The following is a 22,412-nucleotide window of genomic DNA, read 5'->3' on the forward strand; positions in this document are numbered from 1 at the left end:
TTGTTTTGTTTTGTTTTGTAGTTCTGTATTGCGTGTACCCCTACGCTGCTTTGGTTTGTTTTGTGTTTTTCTCTTTTTCCTCTTAAATAAAAAAAAAAAAAAAAATGAAACTCAGGAGACCTTGAGCTTACCAGGCAAGCACTGTGCTGCTGAGCTATATCCCAGGCCAAATTTTTATTATTTTTATCCATTGGTTATACATTTTCTTTTGATAATATTTCACACGTGATGTTGTATAATTTGCTTTTTGAAAACAAGAATTAAAATGATAATATTTTCAAATGTAACTTTTTTTCTCATTGTGAATCTTCATTTTTATCACATAAGGTCCCTTTCCTTTCACAGATCATTTAAAATTTTTCTACTTATTTGCTCAAAAGGACAGAAAATATGTAACTGCTGAAAGATTTTCACACGAATACTCATTGTGGCTGTACTTATAACAGTCAAAAACTGGAAACTTCTCTAATGTTCATTGGCAGGTGAACAGATAAACCATAATAATTAAGCAAGAAAAACAATTATATTATTGATATATGCAGCAATGTGAATTAATCACAAATAATAATGCCAATTAAAAGAAACTAGATAAAAAGTATGGCTTCACTTATACAAATTATAAAAAATGTGAACTGACCTGAAGCATTACCAAGGGATTGTAAGGAGACTTTTGAGTCAGTGGATATATTCATTATCTTGGTTCTAGAGATGGCTTATGGTATGTATGTCATATCAAATTATAAATCTGTGGTTTATAGACAGTTATATCACAGTAAAAATGTGTTAAAAGTCCTCTATATTTTGTTAATTCTTATGGTTTGATTTTGATCAATTTTTAATCTAGCTGGAATTCATTTTATGGTATGAATAATATATGATATTTCCTTCCCAATTCTGCACACTACATAATATTAATAATGTCCTTATTTATTGCAGTCTTCTCTAGCATATATTAATACATATGTGAGTATTTATACTCCAGGGTTTTGTTTATATTAATACTTTCTTTAATTGTGACTCAATTTAATTATAATTAAAGCTTTATAAATATTTAATAGTTGGTAAGACAATTTCCTCTTTGGTTTAGTATTCTTTTCTTGCCTAACCCTTGTCATAATAAAAAAAATCCCAGATCTTAGCATTATTACCAGAAGAGATTATTTAAACCCAAAGGATTATTTTAAACCAATTTTAAGTAGCAAATAAAAATAGATGTTGAAACCTTGTTTTATTTATTTGATTATTTCATTTTAAAGAAAAGTGTAGGCAAAAGGTAATATTATTGGAAGTAAATAGCTTCAGATTAATGAAACTGGAAAAACTTGTTGCTGACAATCATACGTCTGGCTTCCTTCTTTCTGCCTAGATTTCAATCACTGGTTCTCACTGAGAATTAACCAGAGATAAGAGGATTTTTGACATTTCTGGAAGGCAAAAAAAGATAGCAAAACTCAAAGGCAATGCCAGTAAGAGCGGGTTGTAAAGATCACAGATGATGTGTGTGTGATATAAAGACAGCACACACTTAGGACAATGGCAGGGAACCTCATAGGCAAGTAAAAAACTCTATTTTTGGTTGTTACGTGGACATGAGAAGGATTTTAATTTGGGGGCTAATAATTTCCATTTATTCTTTTTACATAAGTATAAAATACCTGCTTTATCGTTCTCTGGTTTGTCTTCTGAATTTAGTCATTCATTTGCATTTACAAGTTAGATTATTTCCTCAAGTTAAAAACTTCACATTTTTTTTCAGATTGCTTTTCTGTATTACAAACTCTATGGAGTTTTCTACTAAAAAACAAAACAACAAAACCAAAACCCTTTCATCAAATGTGTAAGAAGCAGACTGATTACTTATAAGGTAAATAAAGAGAGAGTAACAGGCAGTTGCATTCATTAAATGCTATGATGTATATAAACTACCTTGAAAGTCTTTTAAAAAGGGGATTTAACCTGAATAAAATCCTAATTAAATGCAAGAGCTTTATAAGTAATAGTGCTTTTCTAAAGATAAATAGCTATCATTAAGGTAACTTGTATTTAAAGATGAGAAAGTATTGAGCATAAATTAGTAAATCAGGAGATGAGTATCTGTGCTTTGTTGGCTAACCCAGTGCCTAGAAGGAAGTCAGCAAGCTTGCTTCATAAAGACATCATGTTACGATGATACACGCACTGTTATATTTATTGCACCATAATTCAGCTAAATCTTGGAACAGTTTATCATCAGTCCATCAACAGATAAAGAAAATGTGATACTTACACACAATGGAATATTACTCTGTCATAAAGAAATATAAAATTAAGTCATTTGTAGGAAAATAGGTATACCTGGAGACCACAATGTTAAGTGAAATAAATTACACATACAAGGTTCAATATTGCAAGCTATAAATTACAAATAAAGAGCAAAACCAAAGATAAATGCTGACAGGTAGGGAGATAGATCTTTCTCAGATGGAAAAAAGATCAAGAGATAGAGTGGGGGAAGCGAGGGAAGGGAAAAGATATTAAAAAAAGCAATGTGTTATACACACTGACTCTACAGAAGGAGTGTAAACATTATATACTGCAAATGTGCTAATACCAACAGGAAATGATGGTGTCATCTATCTTTCATGTCAACTATAATCAAAATTCTTTGAAAACAATAAATCACCATACAAATTTTAGTTAATATTGTCAATGAAAGTTTGTTACTGCTCAGATAATAAATTAGACAAAATATCTGCAGGTAACTTCAGAGATCCTGTGTCACTGACATTATGAACACATTCTGTAATGGTTGAAAGAAACCAGGGATAATTAAGCTCACAGAGAAGGGGTCACCTGAGATGAAGTGACCGGAGAGAGGACACCCCCTCCCCCCAGCCGCACCCTTCTCCAGCAGCACAGTGGTGTGAGGTCAGCTGATCTCTACTGTCTACTGTTTCTTCCTTGTTCTCTTGTTGGTATAGTCCAGTGACATCACTAGCTAAAACCCTTTGAAATCTAATTAGAGACAAAGACAAAGATATAGAAGTTACAGATGCAGATAGTTAGGCAACTACTGATCCCTCAGACTCGAAGTTTCACTTGTCATCTCTTATCTGCAGGCTCTTGTATCCTTGCAATACCACATTTCTGCCATCCTGAGCCACTGTGTCCTGGAACCTCCTCTGCCTCCTTCAGGACTTAGTCATCAGGCACAGCCCACAGCAGAATTGTCCTTCCTGGGAATCCCAGTACAACAGAGGCGTTGTTCCTGATTGCTTTGTATCTGTAATGTTTGAGTGCCTTTAACTCTACATCTGTTGGCATTCTTAGTTCAGTTAGATTTGAAGCCAACTAATTTTCCATACAATTCATTCAGTGCAGAGGATGACAAGCCACCCGCCCCCAACAAGCCCACATTATAAGAAAAAGAGATCAGAAGACGGTTTGTACCTGCCTGGTCTGCTGCATTCTGCCTGCAATCACACTCTTGACCTTGACTCTGAGAGCCAAGTGCCCCCTTCATGACTGTACCTTGGCTGGCCTCTGGTCTCACTCTCCATTCTGGCTGCCAAGCTCTCACTTACTCCCTTAGATTATAAAAATGTCAAAGTGTTTCATTCTTAGCAAGACGATAATGAACAAATTGACATATTATTCAAATCCCGTTCGTGGAAGGAGATTTCATTTGCTCTCATTAGTGCCATTAGCAGCAGTCATTCTCTGTCAGAAGGTCAGAGTCACACAGATGCGTATGTGGGACATTTCAGTGAGTCTTCTCTTTCGAAGAGAAGACTTCCACTGTGCCAGTCAAACTGTACTGACCATAGTATTTGAATAGAGCGTTCCTCCAGCTTGTAAGGAGGTGCTCCTAAATAAGGTCGTATTTAACCTGTACCTAAAAAACATCTAAAGCTGCCCTTGCTATTATTTCTAAGCAGTGTCATGTGAAATGACATGAATTCTGGAAAGTCTAATAAATCTTACTACATAATAATAATAACTACTAACATTTGAAGGATTTATTATATACTAGGTACATCGTAAGCACTTTTTACAGATACTGTAATACTCTGCACAGATTAAGAGTAGGCAATATGGTATATAGTGAAAGAGTTCATTAACCATAGCATTCTCTCTTACTAATTGTATTTTTGGGGGAGATTACTCAGCTTAAGTGGCTCTAATTTCTTCATCTTTAACACAAAAGTGAATAACAGTATCTAGCTCGTTGGGTAGTTGCAAGGATTGACAAAGAAATAAAGTAACATATTCATTCAGTATTGCCATGTGCAAATTATTGCCTCATTAATTTAAAGAGCTCAACAAAAACCTTTTGGAACAATATCTGGCACTTAGCAAGTGTTGTATTTAATATACACGGGAATTCTCACACTATGCGTTCCCTTATCTCTGGGCTTTCCACTGTCATCCAATACATCACTCAAATGACAATGCCTTTCTCTTCCTTTCAACTGTTTATTACACAGACCACATCCCCACCTTCTCTATCTTTTTCTGTATTTCCCCAACATTCTTCGTTTCCCCCAATGATCCTAAGACTGGAAGAAATCCACTGTTTCTTGGGAAACAGTGTGGGCTCTAATACTGGAAATAACAGGTCCTACTGTCTGCCAACCCATAAATGAACCCAGGTCTACTGCCAGGAAGAAAAATATGTCTAAAGAAAAATAGGTGCAAAGGCAGGAGAATAAACCAAATATTCAAATCAAAAACTGCTGCTTTCACAATGATAAAGGGAAAGGCGTTCTGACCTTCTAAATGATCTCTAACTATATACTTTGAAAATCACTGCATGTTGGAAAGAGAAGAAATCACTATTGGTAAAAATCAAAGAGTGTTAAGATTCTAACGAAAGAAAAAATTTCATAAAGGTCCCACTTCAGTTACATTACATCCCCAAACAATGCTGTGATATGTCACAAGTTTCAAGAATGTAGGTAATATAGTGGCACTTGCTCCCAACAGGATGATTTATTCTTGTTAGTCTCACTAGAAAAACTCATATATCATATTCATATGTCATATTCTCAGTTCCATTGGCCACAACAGTTCTGCTCTAGTACTCTAGGCAATAACTGACAGTTTCCAGGAAGGCTAAAAAGCTAAGTCCGATGCTCTATTTGACTTACCGCAAAGATAGGAAACTAACAGAACACCTCCTTCTCAAAACTACTTTCAATCTCTTAGCTCAAAACCACCACTCTGATTCTTGTTTTGGGTGGCAGCTTAGCTTCTGGATTAATTCCTGCCCGTCCAACATAGCCTCCCTGTGGTGTGTATTATACGTTGCTGCCATGTGGTAACTTTTCCAATGCATATGTCTTCCCATAATATTAAGGATAAAATAATTTACATTCCACGCAAGAGCAGATAAGTGGAGACTCAGCATTAATAACAGTAGTGACTCTGGCTTGACAGCCTAGTTCTGCAGTTATTAGCAGCATAGTTGTCATCAGTAAACAAGGACCATATTTGCTTCATGGATTGGGGTAAAAATTAAATAACGAAGAATGCCTAACCCTAAGTGATGGCCATTATGGTGGTGTCCATGGTGTGATGGTGGTGGTGATGACTTGGTCTATGAACATTTTTATGAGTTTGGAGTTTGCTTAATTTGTAGTCATTTGTCAAATAACCAGTTTCTTTTTCTTGTTGATTTATGAAGTCTCATTTTATATTATTGACATTCCTTTTTTCTCTTTCATGTATGCTGTGAAAATTCTTTCTAGTTTGCCAATAGCATTTTTCAGAAGTCATAAACTTTTGTGCCACCAAGTTTTCATGTCACCCTTTCTTTATGATTTTTACCTGTAAGGGAATGATTTTCTATCTCAAGCACTGTGTTTTCTTCTACTACTTTCACGGATCTTCATTGTCTATCAGAACTGGCAATCTATGGAGCATTTATTTTCATGCAGGATAGATAGAGGTAAGAGATTTTTCTGAGAATAACCTTTCTCAAACAAATTCAAATCAATGTTTTTGATCTGTAATGCTGTTTTTGTTTAAAATTAATAATTTAAAAATAACTAAGTGCTATAAATAACTTGGAAATAAATAGTGAATGTACCAAATAACTAAGTGGTATAAATAACTTGGAAATAAATAGTGAATGTATCATAGTATGCATGTCAAAGTGCGAATTACAACATTACTCTAAATTATATTAAGCCAGCTTTATTATAAAGGTGAAACTATTTGATTGATCCTCTGAGTTCTAAAAATATAAAAGGTAATTCAGATCTAGAAATAAGTTTATTTTTTTCTTATCAGATATTGGCTCACATATAATTCTTACTGTTTAATACTTTTTGACAAAAGTTGCTTTTGTTTATTGACCAAATCATTCTATGTCTGCGGAGAACATAACAAATAAAGAAGAACATAACAAGTATGTCTATTATTAGTGTTTTGTAAAAGTTACTAATGAAATCAATTAAAGTTGGGAATATGTTTATGAAAACCTATTACAAATTCCCACTTTCTAAAAATACTGGCCTTTTACTACATATGAAGTCAGGAGCTAAGTCTATTTTATACTTCAAAGAAATCATTATGGTCAGTGTCAGCCTTTATCATTGTGATGATCATTGCATCATAATTTTCTTTTTTCTTTTGAAAAGTTTACAAATCCAAATAAAACCACTAAACAAATAAGAGCAGCCCAATTCTTTTCATACAAAAAAATTTTGTGGTGGTAAATAATAAAATTCACTTTAATGGAATATGTTCAAAGGTAACAATTCTTAAAAATCATACCTAAGAACTGAGAATCAATCCTTGGTCATTGGCTTAAGTTTCATTTATTTTAGAAATATTGTCTTGGAGTTTGAAAAATCATTAATTTTTCTAGAACAGTCTATGAGAATCAATATAATTCTCCATTATGACTGCTGAACATCTATCTTCTTAATAGAAGTAAATGTTTGCTAATAATTAGTCATTTGTCTGAGCATCTAGGGTGCTCTAGAAATTAAAGCTAAAATGTTAAGAAACACTAGAAATCACTTAAAATTAACAGTAAAGTAGGAGTTGAACAAGAGTTGACTAATTTATTCAATTACAGCATCTTGACAGATTTTAAAATCAATGATGATGAAAAGACAACTTGGCTCCTTAAATATTTTTAGCACTACAAACTCTAAAAAAAGCTTCCATCTTATTGCCTTTCAGTTACAATGGCTTTGGAAATGGGTGTCTACATATGACCTTGTGTCAAATGAATAAAGATGACCAAAATTTGGAGATATATATATATATATAGCTCTAGTATCTAAGTGGGCTGGTAGCCCACAACAAAAATGTTGAAGCAAATGCAGCTAACATGAAGTTTAACAAAAAGAATTTCAATTACCAGGAAGTAACTATCTGTGCCTTAGCACATATTTTAAGCAACGAATAGTGAAATGACAGTGCTTTTTAATCATTTCTCTTTATTCTTACAGGTCTGCTCCTTTTCTTTGATTATATATTTAACCTCTCTTATACTTATAGGAAAGGAGAGTCTGAGTGGATCCTGCACACTGTTATTTTTACCTTTTGTTCTTGTATCCTTTCTCTTTGTTTCTATCTCTGCTTTCTTTTTCCTCTTCTTTTTCCCTCTTTTAGTTTTTCTTTAATACAAACAGATTACTTTCTGTTTTACGTGTTGTCAGTTTTGAGAATTTCAAAACTTTAAAACATTTTTACCAGGTACTATCCCCACCAATTTGGAGAACTTCTTGTTCACTAATAATAACAGCATTGTGTTGTTCAGAGACTGGTAACAACCGAATGTAAAATGTGAAGATTTTTTACTCTCTGAAAAACATACAGCTAATTCTGTATGCAAAACAACCAAGCAAAAAAGGAAAGAATGAACTCAGAAACTTACACAGTTTACAAATTTTAGTGGTTTTTGATATTTGCTATAATGGAGTTCTCTTTATTTGAAAATTGTTTTTAAAACTGATGATAACTCCTTTGTCAAATCTGGAAGGTGATTTGTACACATGAAAACTTGAGACTTGGGAAACAGTGAAAATCTGCCCATCAGTGGCTATTAACAGTATCTAAATTTACTTTTTTGAAGACAGTGTAGTATGTGACTAAACTAGGGCTACTTCACTGAGTTTTATTCTAATCATTGATAGCTAAGGACACTGATTTTAACTTGCTAAGAATGTCTTTTTCAAAGATTTTGCTATATGGAAGCACTGCAGGTGGACAGTGAATCTCCTGCAAAAACAGTGGGTCCCTGCTACTATTTAGGTTAGACTTCTGTCTTTAAAAGCTGCCAAGACAACTTTGTACAAAGGAGAGAGGTTGTACAAGATACTTCTTGGAGGAAAATTAGTAAAGTAAGATCCTAGTGCCTTGTGAGAAGTTATCACCGCAGTAAAAACATAGAGCAAGGAAGCAAAATATGTTATTAAGAAGCAGATACTCCTCCTTTTCCTTAACTGGCTTCATGCATCTTGAATTCTCCCTTTCAATGCAAGCTGCCAGGGTGACAAGTAAACAAGGCATGTCTGCGCTCTGGGAACTGAGGCTTCTCCAAGCCACACTGAACTGTTTACATTCAGTTCTTACCAGCCTCTGAGCAACAGTTCATTTTATTCTTGCCCATATTGTATTTACTTCTATTTTTAAATCCTCTGGCACACACTCAGCCAGTGTATAAAAGAACAGGATGCTGATGGAAATGCAAATATGTTGTAAGAGTTAGAGATAAAACACAACTATTCAGGTTGGTTGAGGTTTGCAGTAATATGATACAGGACGGAAAGAAAAAACCACGTATATTCAAAGCACTAAATAACATGCTGGCGAACTTTGTCCTACTGCTTAATTTAGTATGAGACAAGTAGCTTTGGACCAATGTCACTAACAAGGTGTTCTCTAAGAAAAGTGAACTATTTTCAAAAAACAAAAAGAAGGAAACATTTTTCTCAGTTTCAAGATGGTTCTAAGGTACTAATGATTGCATTATTACTACAATTCCAGTTTGCTTTCTTAAACACACAAACACATACACACACAGCCATGGAACTTTAAAAGTTAACAACATGTTAGACTTTTCAATTAAACACAGATGAAATCAGAGAGGGAAGCTTTGGAGAGAGGACAAGAGAAATTTGTCCTGTGCCCCTGTGGGGGTGGGGATGGGGGTGGCAATGAAATTCCAGCCAGCAAGTTATGCCCCAGCCACAGAAGTAAGAGTTCAGTTTCACAGATTCAATTGTGCCTTACCTGGTTTTGTAGTTAAACGCACCAACATGCCCCTAATTCTTCTGCTGAAGTACTACATATGCTGAAAGCTATAGTATTTGACCTTACACATTTCCACAGAAGAAACTCCAAAGTAACCTTTAACTTCAATAAAAAGCTGTGTTCATTCTTCTCCTTGCGCTCAACACACAGCAATCTAATACACCTCATCATGTGGTCCGTTACCATGGCAGCAATGAATCCAGCTGCTGAAATACAAAAGACTGACAAAAAGTTGCTTTCTCCCCTCCACCCACCCTGACAAAGTCAGATTTTTTTCTCCCTTCTGTATGACAAGTCTAATTTGAATATGTTTCTCTTGCTGACTCAACCCCATGAGCAAGGGAAAAAAAGAAAAAAAAAAAAAAAGAAACAAATAACAGAGGTAAGGATAAAAGATCTCCTGAAGCATTTAAAGTAATGAAATAACTACATGATTTTAAAATCATCACTAATCTCTTGAAATACTGATCATTATCTCCCGCTTCTGCCAACTGAGTATTTTCCAATGCCAGTTGCTAACTCAATAAGAACTAATCCCACAGTTCCTTAAAAAACATTAAAAAGTAAGTTAGATTACTCAGTAAATACAGACGCTACAAATACTTTATCAGTACATGAAGGGCTAGTGTCAATGTATTTTTTTTTTTTCTGGAGCAAACATAATCACAACTTCAATGTGGGAGGTAAAAGTCTTCATTTGCTTTTTATCAAAGTCCTCTGTTTAACCATTACTTAAGTATATTAGGTTTTAGTCTGATTGAAATTGATCGAAATTTGAATGTACTGTGATACAGCTTGCTAGAATCAATGAAACTATAATCAAGGGCTCTATATTGAAGTAGCAGCTTGGAATAAGCCCAGGGTCAACTGTGAACCATCCAGGACTTTTCGGGTCAAGGTCTATGTGGGTGAGATGTAGACAGTCACCCTGAACTGCTGCCTTGTCCTTTAAAGAAAAACCCAAGGCGTTGCGGGTGACGGGGTGTCCTCTCACGTCCTTCCCATCGCCACACCTCACCAGCTGCTCTAAAGGTGGCATCTGGCTTCTCCTTAGTGCTTTGCTGCTACATGGTCTTGTTTACTTCCCAAACCTGGCTCGTATTTCTTAATAATGTTCTGACATACCTGTCTTCTTTCTTTAAACACGAGGTCTCCAAGGGAAGGGAACCTTGTCCCACTCAACTCTGGATACCAAGTAACCAGCAAAAGGTTTATCAGTGAGCAGAGTTACTTTGTGAATGAATACAGAAGGGAATAAATGCTTCACCTTCTCATGCTTGGAGGACACTCAGCTCTTCCAGGATGGCGTCCATAGCATTCTTTGCCACGGTGAAAGCATAAAGGGCTCTGCACAGGATTTTCCCTAATGGGTATGATATAGTACTTTACATGCCATATGGAAAGGTCACAAGGAAACAATTTCACAATTAATATCCACTAGTACCTATAATAACTTTATTTATTTATTTTTTAAAGAGCAACTGTGGAGCTAAGCAGACACAGGTTTGAAACCTGGCTCTAGCACATAGCACTTTTGGGATCATGGATAGATGATTTAACTTCTTTAAACCTTGGTTTGCTCTTCTGTACAATTCCTAGAGTTACGGAAAAGAGTTAAACAGTGAGCTAAAATATATTAGTTGCTTAGTAAACTGTGGCCAGCATTACTGAGTTAAAGTTCATGATTTTTGAACAGAGTGATAAGGCGAAAGCTAGCTGGCACCTGACTTCTCCTGGCTGATAAAACTGATATTTTTCAGACCAGGTGCACATTATCAGTCATATACTTTATATTATAGGTTTGGATAGAAACAGAGCGTCAAAAATTAAGCAAATAGGCAGGGGACAGCATCCTCTTACCTACAGACTAAGAGTGACTGACCAGCCAGAAGTTACACATATTCCCATTGTGAAATAGACTGCAGGAAGTCTTAAATATGACAGTTGAATTTTTAAAAAATTTTTAGATGTGAAAGAAAAACACACTAAATCAGTTCATTGCAATATTTACACTGGCTTCTTAATGGTCATGTTGTTTATTAGTGATAAATTTCCAATTATGGAGCATGAGGAATTTTTGTTAGAAAGGGACTAAGAATGCAAATTATGTGCCACAAACACATTTTTAATAATTTTCTGATATTGGATTAACAGTCGTTTTTTAAAAGGTCACCTTGCTCTCATTATAAATTGCTCACCAATACAGGGTTTTAGCTGCTTTTCTCCACAGTTATCTAGTTCAGGAAATTACCTGACACCAAAGCCAACTGCATAGGAAAATTAACATGAAAATCTCTTTGAAGACTGCTGCAAAAAACAGCAGCCGGGGGTTAAAATAGCCTGTGGCAGAAAAAAATAAACAAACTTTCATTGCAGGAAGTTGCCAGAATGAATAAATAAATGAAACATTACGTATGGCAAGATTTCTCTATCACTGAAAACAGAAAGAAAGAAAAGCTATATGACAAATCAGTTTGAGATTATTAAAATAGCTTTGGCACTGCTACAACCCTGAAAAATCCTTCCGTGTTGTGACTCATGAGGGTACAACCCTGTGAATGTGTGAGGCAGAAGAGGCCAGAGTGCAAAAAGCAGCTGCACGGGAAAATTAGCACCCGTTAATCCTCTTCAGAGTAGCTGATGGAGGAAAGACTAATAGAACCAAAATTTGAATAACTCATAACTATTCTCATGTGCGGCTGGTTGAATAGTTTTTCATTTTTTGTTGTTGCTGTTGTTTTGAGTTTTTACCTTGTGCTATTTTACTCTTACAGATGAGTGACCATTACAGGTATTTATTTCTTTATTTTTTAATCTTAAGAGCCCTTCATTTATGTCTAACAAACATAAGGTAGATCATTTGTCAGATGTTAAGGGAATTTGCCCGATTTTTCTCTTTCATATCAGGGAATATGACGTCAGTATGTTTGGTTTCATAAAATTTTAAATCTTTTCTTTCAAATGATAGGATTAACTTCTCTCTCTAGGTGAACAGACTTTGTAATATAATTTATGCTGGTACGATTCATTTAATTGCATATGAAGAACCCAATCATGCGGGGGAGAAACGTTGTTTGCTACACAGGTGATAATTTAGAATGTACCCCAGGAAATTGATTTGCCAGGCTCTGGCCCCACGGAGGAGGGAGGGGGCTGGCGAGGTTATTTGCTTCACTGCTCTCTCTTCCGAGGTGAGAGCACCTAATTGCCTACAGCTCAGAGTCCGGGCATGAGCTCAGAGGTCACTAGTGTAAGGTAAGCAGCGTGGCTACGAAAAGCACTGGCTGCTGAAGTTAATGAAATTACGAGAGGAAAAAACACAATTTGAGTCTTTACAAACACCATTTTTGGGCTAGACTTAAAAATTATTCTTTAGTTTTTGAATACTACAAAATGTTTTCTTGTTAGGGCATTATTGTATATTAAATTAGAAAATTTGTTAACAGCAACAACAAAAAGACTACGTTCTACTGAGCAATTTTTGGAAGGACAGAATTTCTTGGGCCATTTTGAGCAGTTGACCTCAAAAATACTGAGATTAGTGTGTATTTTATTCATGAAAAAGTCTTATGAAAGAGCAAGGTCGTTGCTTGCTATCTCAGTTATACCAATAACAAGATACATTATTTCATCAACCTTCCTGGATATTACATTGGGTTACAAAAACTCATTCCATAATTTTCTACTGTAAATTTATACTTTCACATAATAGTAGCTGGCATCTCAGTAAGGGCACCTGGGAGGACAGGAAGTGAAGTTTGTGTTTACTCACTTGGTACTATAAACAGCGAACTGCATGAGTATGTGCAAAAGTGTCAAACTGAGGTTTTTACCCATGTAATGTTCCATATAACAGGCTCAGTACATGTCTTCCTGGGCATCATGGGGTAAAATATACCCATGCCATTTTTCTCTTATGTAAACATATCACATATCATATTGGTATGTGGGTGTGACTCACAGTAGCTGCATCTTGAGAGACCAAGAAAGCACCTGAGTACAATGGTTCATGAAAAACCAGATTTTCAAGTTTTGGAGGAGGTTGACAGTAAATCATCATCATGCATGATATGATGACTCTGGCGACGGTCATGTGAAACAAAGTTCCTCTGACAGTGAAATGGAGCAAGAATCAACCGATATAGACGTAGGGAATGCAGACCTCTTTCATTTAGATGACCAACGAAACAGCAATGTGAGTACATACTTGAATAGTAGAAATGTTGTAAAATGGTTATACAATGAAACAGAATGATCCAATGTCGAAATTAGGTCCAAAAATATAACGAAGATCTTAGCAGAGGATGACACCTGTTGGATGGAATGCCAGCACTGCCATTCAGTGTTGGAAATTGTATGTAACACATTGAAATGCTATAAGATGCTAGGAAATACAGAGACAACGACATATAAGTAAAATGTTCTGTATGCACTGATAGTCATACTAAAAAATGTGTTTATTATGACACCTTACTAGCTAAAGCGAAAGCATTCATAGGTCTGCTGTCCTTAGCAGGGCAGGAATGCAAAAGACTGATGGAGAGGCCGTGGGTGTGGACTTGAGGTTTGCAGAGTAATGATGACACTGAGGAGACCTGGTTTCCTTCAAAATTGCCTATAGTTAGCTTAATCCCAGCGCTTGGGAGGCAGAGACTGGAGGATTGCCACCACTTTCAGGCCAATCTGAACGATAAACTTCTGTCAAAAAAAAATTGCCTGAGCTTTGATGACAAAACCAGTGTTAAGAATGAAAAAGAACAGATAATCTGTTCATTGCGGAGAGTTTTATGGCTAATTGTCAAGGGGTTTACATACTATCTGAATACATGACTGTTGGTGCATTTCCTAGTCATCATAGCTTCAGGCATCACATGCCCCAAAAGCCTTCCAAATATGGTATAAAAAGATGAGAAAGGTGATGAGAATGGCTGTCACACAGGAAAGGAAAGCTAAGCACATGCGCAGTCTGTGTAAGCGACATGTGTGTGTGGAATATGGAGTTGTCCTGTCTGAGTACTGCCTTGGGAGTGACAGTTGAAGCAGAGATTATTTTTGTGGTAGAGTTCTATTGGTATTTTCATGGTAGTTCATATAGGAACTTATTGGTGTTGTTATATTTAGACTTTACACCAAAACACACTCAATGGTGAAAATTTTGATACTTTTTAATAAACTTAAGTAAATAATAAAAATTTAATATTTAATTTTAAAAAGTTTTTTCCTGTTTACACATTGGTTCACAGACTAAAACTCAAAATTAAAATTAATAATTCATTAATAAAAATATTTTAAAGAATAAATGTGGGTGCTGTATACTATTCCAATGCTTATTTGTTTATATTGTGAATTGAACTCAGGACTTGATGTTCACCAGGCAGGTATCCCTGGATACAGTGCTCTTTTAACACAAAATTGGCCTTATATTCTTGGGCTGAAATTTTCAAAATATCCATCCCTCTTTTGACTTGTATTAATGAAGCTGTGAATAATAAGAACTTTTTAGTGTTTTCACATGATGGACACAAGACAAGAAATTAACTATTTTTAAATGACACTATGAAATCAAAGGCTACATATCATACAGATAATCTAACATGAATACTGAATCATTTTGCCTTATTCATTTATGAAAATTGATCCTCCAACTTTTGTTTTAGTGTTTTTTTATTCTAAGTGTCATAATTATATAATTACATCCTAAATCCTTAGTATAAAAAACACCTAGTTTTTACACAGAATAATAAAAAGTTATATAATTTGTCCATTGTCTTGCAAAAATATAGTATGTATGTCTATGGTAGAGAAATTGAAAAATATAGAAAAGATGTAGGAAATAACATTAAAAATGTTTATAGTTCAATTTTCAGAGATAACCATATTAACATTTTGATGTATTAAAAACTCCAGATAGTTTTGAACACTGTCATTTCGCCTAATGAAAAGACATATAAATTAGGCGTACTAGGATATTACACATTCTTTAAAAACACTTTTTAATAGTTGCATTAAATTCTACTATTTGGATGTGTCAGAATTTATCTTTTATTGTTTAGCATTTTCTAGGTTTCTTATTATAATCAGTGTGAGGAAGGATAGAAGGAGACAAGGAAGTTTAATTTTACAATTATACTGTTAAGAAAGCTTCAGCTTCAAGACAAAGTCACTCCAGTTTACAATGCCATTTTTCATTTCTAGGCCTATTTTTCTTCTAGGTCTCTCATTCCTAAGTTCCTAGTAGTATTAAAGACATAATAAGTTTGTAAATGGTGCCTATAGATTTTCTCTATTCTATAAATTTACAAGTTTCACGGATGGAAATCTTCAAGGAAACAGCACTATTAATCAGGTGTCATAGCTCTAAACTTTAAACACATGCACATGGTTTGCATTTTCTCCTCACTCACTAAACGATAACTTGATAGACACTATGAATACCCATCCTGATCCTCCCTCCTGAGCACACCCCAAGACCACTGAAATAGCCTTAGCCTAGATCATAATGGGTCACGTCCTACAGTACATTCACTCTTTTTTGCTTGTGTGCTTCTTCAACTCTGCTCCATAAGTATGCCTAGGCCTCTTACTGATATGTCTTGAATTGCTTTTCCTGTGACGAGATTCCACAACTCTACTCCATAAGGGATGCTTTGAGGTTTTCATCTCCTCTTTGAGGGGACCTCCTTAGGTGGTGGCAAATGTAATGTGTGTAATTTTTTGGTTGTGTCTAAGGATATTTCATTAGAATAGACTCATGGAAGTGTGGGAGATTATTAAGTTTAAGTTATAAAGTCTAAGCATGGGATTTTCGAATGGGCACCATCCATATCTATAATTTTGTCTAATACTTATTTCATTGACTTTTTTCATCAAGGAAACCTAAGTTCCATGACTTGAAATAACTTACTCGTAGTCCCATCATGAATTATTCCAGTGTTGAAAGAGAAACAGAGGTTCTTTGTGAGTCCACTTTACATCTTACAGTTTTCCTATGCTGACTCTAAAAGGCAATCTATCCTGGCAGTGGGGCTTTTTCCTTTTACTTTGGCGTTATTGGTGAAACTCCATAGAGGTGTTGGGGAGTTGGGAGTGGGAGTTACTTCAAAGTAATAAAATTTGTTTTACTTTGGTCATGGACAAGCCACATTGCAGAAGGTGTTGAACCATTTTTTACCAGTAACAAAGCAGAATGGATACTGAGAAATAAATATTGTTCCAGAACAAAATCTGTCCTGTAGACATCAAAATGGAAAGATACCAAAGGAATTAATGGGTCAGGATTCTCCTAGAGTTGAGCTCAAATTGATAGAAAATTATGAGGGATCTGACATGGTCTGTGCTTTTGGCTTTGTAGTCTGTTAGGAGAGCAGCACACCTGTTGATGTGAGTGGCAGACTGTCCCATTGCTAAGGAAGAACCTATCTAGTCATCTTCTGTGACAACTTCATAGACTCTAAACCCATTTGTGTTTTCCCAGCCATAACGATGTCTCTTTTGGATGTGATATATTCTTTCTCAGCTAGAGAAGAAGAGGAAGACGATTTCTGAAAATCAAGTTTACCTATGAAGTTAAGAAAAAAGGCAGATTTCTAAGAATTTATTCTTAAAAGAACTCAATGTTTTAGTCCAAGTACACAGTACTAGACATTATTATTTTTTTGGTTCCTTCCACTTAGTTTACTCTAAAAAGATATGACATTCTAATTCAATAAATTTTAATTAAATTCTTTCTGAATGCATTTATTGCACTGGACAGAGTCAAAGAAATATAAATGGCACACAATCTAGATGGGGAGATAAGAACATAGTCAGAAAAATATAACTGTACATATAACAATATATAAGAAAGAATATGATCAGCTGATTTGAGAACGGATAGACAATTTAATTAATTCAGTTTAAGCAGAATAGTTGAGAGAGGAGAATCATCCCTCTCCTCCAGCTTGTAGTTGGAATATTAGATGTGGTTCCCCAGATTCTTTTACTTTGGCTCAGGGAGTTGGAATACAATATCACAGTACACATTCTAAACTCTGCAGAGAGATGGATACCTTATGTACCCTCTGACCCTATTCAGTGACCAAGATTAGATGCAGGAGTGATAGAAGCTATCGAGATTCTCCTTTCCTTAGTGATGTTCCCTGGGGAAAGCAGGAGTAATTTAGTAGTCAGTTAGTGAGAGGAGGGTGGACTGTGCCTGTCTGTCAAGTAATATGTACAAGAAACAGTGGGATGCTGCGGACCAGTAAGCAAATGTAAAGTCATGTCCCTTTAGGTACTTGATAAAAATTAATTACTGATGACAACAATGGCAAAACAGACCATCATGAAATGAAGCAAGTTATTAAAATTAAGGCAATACTATACCCGAATCAATTATTATTGAAAATTACAGATGAAAACATAGCTGGGAAGGATGTTAGGTAATCTAGGGGAAACGAAAAACATATACACTTAAGAAAACAGCAAAATGACCCAAAAATGGAGCTAGAAACAGAAATATACATTAGTGATAAAACTGAGATGAATGATAAACATTTGAAATTTCTTTCCATATACTTTAGTGAAGTCTGATATTGAATGAATGAAAAAAATCAACCTAGTAGTTAAAATATTTTTTATGTAAATTGGCCATAATATACAGATATCAGATACTTTGGGGCCTTCTGGGTATCCGTGGTGACAAAGACTCTGTCAGCAGGAACGGACCATATGCTAGCTCAGAGATCTGCAAAGATGACCAAAGAGCTCCTAGGAGTGAGCCCGTCTGTGAAGCAGTGTCCTTGCTGCACATGTAACCCTGGACAAGTCTTTCCCAGACCACTGCGTTCTGTTTAGAGCCTCACAGTGTCATCTGAGATGGAGAAACCAGAGAAGATACCATGGTGCACAATAAACAGGAAGAAAAGTGGAACAGAAGCCTGGGAGGGAGACACGTCAGCTTTTGAAAGGAAACCTGCATGTAAATAACGGCAAACAGGTGTCACTCGGTTCTTACTGAAGTCACACAGTTTGTTTTTGGCAGATTAGACTGTGAAATGGATTTCCTGACATAATACCAGAATTCTGGCTTGCATGCAAGATAGAAAGACATTAATATCCTACACTGACCTGAAAAAGATTTTCAGAAGACACTAGCTACTCACATTCATCATCCATGAAATAGCATTTTACATTCCAGTGAAGACACAGTTATATGTTTGTGCGCTCCCAGGCACAATAGTGGAACACTGAGAAATCCTACATCATGCGTTAGATGCTGTGGTTTAGACCACCTATGTCGTCATACTTGTAGCAATAATATGCAAAAGACTGAACACGAAGTCTGTTTTAAACTTTATGACATCCTTTATAAACAAGGCAGTCCAATTTAAAGTAAGTTAGCAAAATTCTTTTCTAGTCATTTATAAACCTACTAAAGTTGCCATTTATAAAACATCTATTCAGGTCTGTCCTTATGTACATGACTATGTAGTTTGACTGTAAAATGAACCGTCACTTTTGAAACCTCAGTCTTTTTCACATTCTGAAGAAGGCATAGACTTTGTGACTGTATTTCTGAAAAGCAAATATTCTTTATTTCAGCAATAAATTTTTCCAGGCCTATTGGTTACACAATGCTAGTTTAGAAGAGACAGGTGGGTGGAAAAGAAGTTAAGCAATTGGGGAATTACAAGTTATTGATTGGAATTAGGAAAAGACTGGGCACTAGCTCCTGGGAGAATAAAAGCTGAGGTTCTATATGGAAGCCAGGTCGACATGAAAGGGAGCTTCTAGCTGAGAAGAAAGCAGACTTTTAAGCAAGATGACTGAAGAAGAAACAGTGTGAGACCCCTTCTGAATGGCATGCCTTACTGTGTGGAATAATTATGCTGATGATTAGTTTTAAATATTCTGACATAACACCTCTCTGCTACTGTCAAGAATTTATGATATTCTCAGAGTCTCTGATTCATAGTGAGTCATCAGGTCTGGTCTAGGGAGCATAGGAAAAATTGTCCTCTCTGAGGTGATACAGTGGGTCTCAGACCTCTCTAAGGCAGTGGCTTTAAGCTGACATCTGTGAAGGATGGGGCAGAGGCATTTCAGGAAAACACATGAGGAGAAAGAGCTTTATGTGACTGAGGAACTCAAGATCAGTGTGGCTGGAGCACCACCATGAAAAGAGAGGGATGGAGTAAACCCAGTGAAGGCAACAGGAACTTGTACTTTGTAAGCCACATCAGAGATTCTGAAATTTATTCTGTATGCAATGCAAAGCATCTGAAGGATTTAAAACATGACAGTGATGTAATCCAATTTCCAATGTGCAAAAAACCATGAAGCTCTGGGGAAAACAGATAGGGTGGGTGAAGGGAAGCCAGTATGGGGCGTAAGTGACGATGGCGGAATAGATGCTGACAATAGAGACACAAATGGACACGCTTGAAACCTAATGTGGATGTAAGAGGGACAAGAATCAATCCTGGTGTAGGGGAGGATGGCTGAGAATAAGGTATAAAGGGAACCTCTCAGCACTCTGGAATCAGTAAAGATGCTATTTTCCACCACGTAGAACCTGGAAGCAGGAACACGGTGAGCAAATGCCATGAGGGATGAGGTGTGTGTGAGAAAAATGTTTGGTGTGAGATGTCGCACAGGCTTTACAAGCTTGCAGCTAAGACAATAACGTTTAGATGCAGAGACAGATGTGGAAGCGGCAGGTTCAAAGGAACATTTTAAAGTTATGGGAAAAGAACTTACATAGAGAAGATGCCCCAGACTCCTTTCCAGAACAGAGGGGTCCAGAAAGCAGTGTGCTTTTCTAGGAGCCACCTCAAGGCTTCCTTCCTTCATTCCTTCGTTCCTTTCTTCCTGTTCTTTCTTTGTTTTTTTTTTTTTGTTTTTTTTTTTTTTTGTCTTTTTCGTTTTTATTGGTACCAGGGATCGAACTCACGACTGCCTGCTTGCAAGGCAGGTGCTTATGCCGCTGAGCTAAATCCCCAGCCCCTTTCGTTCTTTTTCTGTCTTTCATTTATTCTTTTTTTCACAATGGAAGTGCTTATCTTTGAATTCAAAGCTACTAAGAACTTAAGTAAGATGACGATGAAAATGGAAAAAGCGTTCATCGTCTTTGGCCCATGGAGATAACAATGAGCTTCACAAGAAAAATGAATGACAGGTAGAAGGTGAGTAAACAGTCTACGCAGACTTTAAATTTGGGGGGTCTCTTGGATATTTGGATCTGTAGGGGAGTAGAAGTAGAGCAACAACTGAAATGAGTCAGGGGACGGTCTTTAAATGTAGGAGATGCTCGAAAATGTTTACATACTGAAGAGTCCACTGACAGCAGGGAGACTGATGACACGGGAGAGAAAATGTCATGCTCAAAGTGCTCCACCCTTGAGAGTGTGATTGGGGACAGGAACAGACTACATGTGAGAGAAACGCCCTTCTGTGATAGCTGGGAAAAGGGGCGGAAGGTTGCAGAGGAGACTCTCCTTGACAGTTGAGAAAGGAAAGAAGGCAGCTTCTGTGTTCTTGAGGAAGTAAGAGGCAGGGTTGCTAGCTCACAACGAGGAGCAAGGTTTGTTGTGGAAAGGGAAATGGGGAGTTAGTCACTGTGGAGAAGGGGATTAGCTTCATCTGGTTTGTTTGGGGGCTCCATAAAACAAAGGAATGAACAAAAAAAAGTGTCCTCTGTGCTGTGATTCACTCCTCCTTTTAGAAATAGACTGAAATTTATACTGTCACCTTTGCTGGTCCGCAGGCATTTTGACTATAAACCGGAACTTCTTTCATTTCATAATTGTGTGAATATATATATATATATATATATATATACATATATGATAGATATATGACATATATATTATATTATATGTGTGTGTTTGTATATATATACACACATGTATATTATTCTGCTTCTTTGGGGAACCCTAACTAATACAAGCAATATCTCTCAAAAATTCATATCCACTCAGAAACTCAGATTATGACTGTATTTAGAAACAGAGTTTTTGTAATCAGATAAAGCTCAAAATGAGATCATACTGGATTAAGGTGAGACTTAAACCTAATTACTGTTATACATGTAAGAAGAGGGGAGGACACAGACAGAGAGACACACAGAGAGCAGTCATGTGAGGATCAAGGCAGAAACCAGAGTGATACAAGAGTCTTCAAACATTGCTAGAGCCTAACAGAAGCTGGGAAGAAGAAAGGAAAGAACTTTCTTTAGAGCCTTCAGAGGGAAAATGACCTCACCAAAATTCTGATTCCATATTTCTGACTCCAGAACTAGCATGAATAAGTTTCTATTGCGTCAAGTCACCAGGTTTGTGGTAATTTGTTATAGCAATCACAGAAAACTCAGGAAGTTTCCAGGAAAAGATCTCTTTATTCAAAAAACACTCAGCGGGAGAAATAAAAACATTGACATCTCAAAGAATAGCAAGCATTTATCTGCACGGCTGGGCCACTGGCTGAGTGGAACATCAAGGCTGAGGACCAGCTTGAAAAAATATTAGAATTCTGCTATATATCACCGGAAACGCATTGAAAAGCTGATGAGAGATCATGTGGAGGAGAAGGTCAAGGGAATTATGCATCAAGAAACAATAATATTCTCTGAAAACAGTGTTTTTATTTTCACATGCTATAGATGAAGTTTTCATTTCTTTTTTAGCAAGTGTTAAAGCGAATTGTCTGCTTCCTGTTTTGTTATGTCCAACATTTTCTGAGATTCTTTGTTGCCCCTGCCTAATTGATGCCCTTGATCAAATTCACTTAGGGACAGTACACCAGTGAGTGGTGGGCTCCTCTGACAGCGCTAATTAGGTGGTCAGCTTCTTTAGAGCAAGGAGCATGCTGCATACTCTTGCAATGATTGTTGCTTCAGGATTTCTCTAATCCATACAATCAAACCTTTGGTGCATTATTTGGACATCTCTGTACTCTGAAAGTCTTGTTCCGGAATCTATCTTTCCATCAAAGTTACATTCTTTACACAAAAGACCAAATAAACTCCATGGGAGGACTTTAGACCTGATTAAAAAATTTAGTAAAGTGTTAGGACATAAAATCAACATACCAAAGATCAATAGCATCCATTTACACCACCAATAATGAATCTATTGAGAAAAAAATCAGGAGAACAATTCCATTCAAAATAGCTTCAGAAC

At 36.2% G+C, this 22,412-nt stretch overlaps 1 protein-coding gene across 19 annotated transcripts in view; it reads right to left on the reverse strand.

Annotated features, from left to right (window-relative positions):
- The window catches only part of Dtna (dystrobrevin alpha), a 371,976-nt gene that overhangs the window by 175,801 nt on the left and 173,763 nt on the right, over window positions 1–22,412 (reverse strand). The window contains exon 1 of one of the 19 annotated variants that reach the window (XM_063231776.1): window positions 9,232–9,436. The exons of 17 other annotated variants lie outside the window; for them this stretch is intronic. The gene's annotated coding sequence lies outside the window, so the exon portion shown is untranslated. Of the gene's footprint in view, window positions 1–9,231; window positions 9,437–22,412 lie in introns of those variants that run through there. One more of the 19 variants, XM_063231784.1, reaches the window with a different exon arrangement.

Source organism: Cavia porcellus, unplaced genomic scaffold (assembly GCF_034190915.1).
Source record: "Cavia porcellus strain 051 isolate PalLab524CR breed Dunkin Hartley unplaced genomic scaffold, mCavPor4.1 scaffold_20, whole genome shotgun sequence".
Lineage (NCBI taxonomy): Eukaryota > Metazoa > Chordata > Mammalia > Rodentia > Caviidae > Cavia > Cavia porcellus.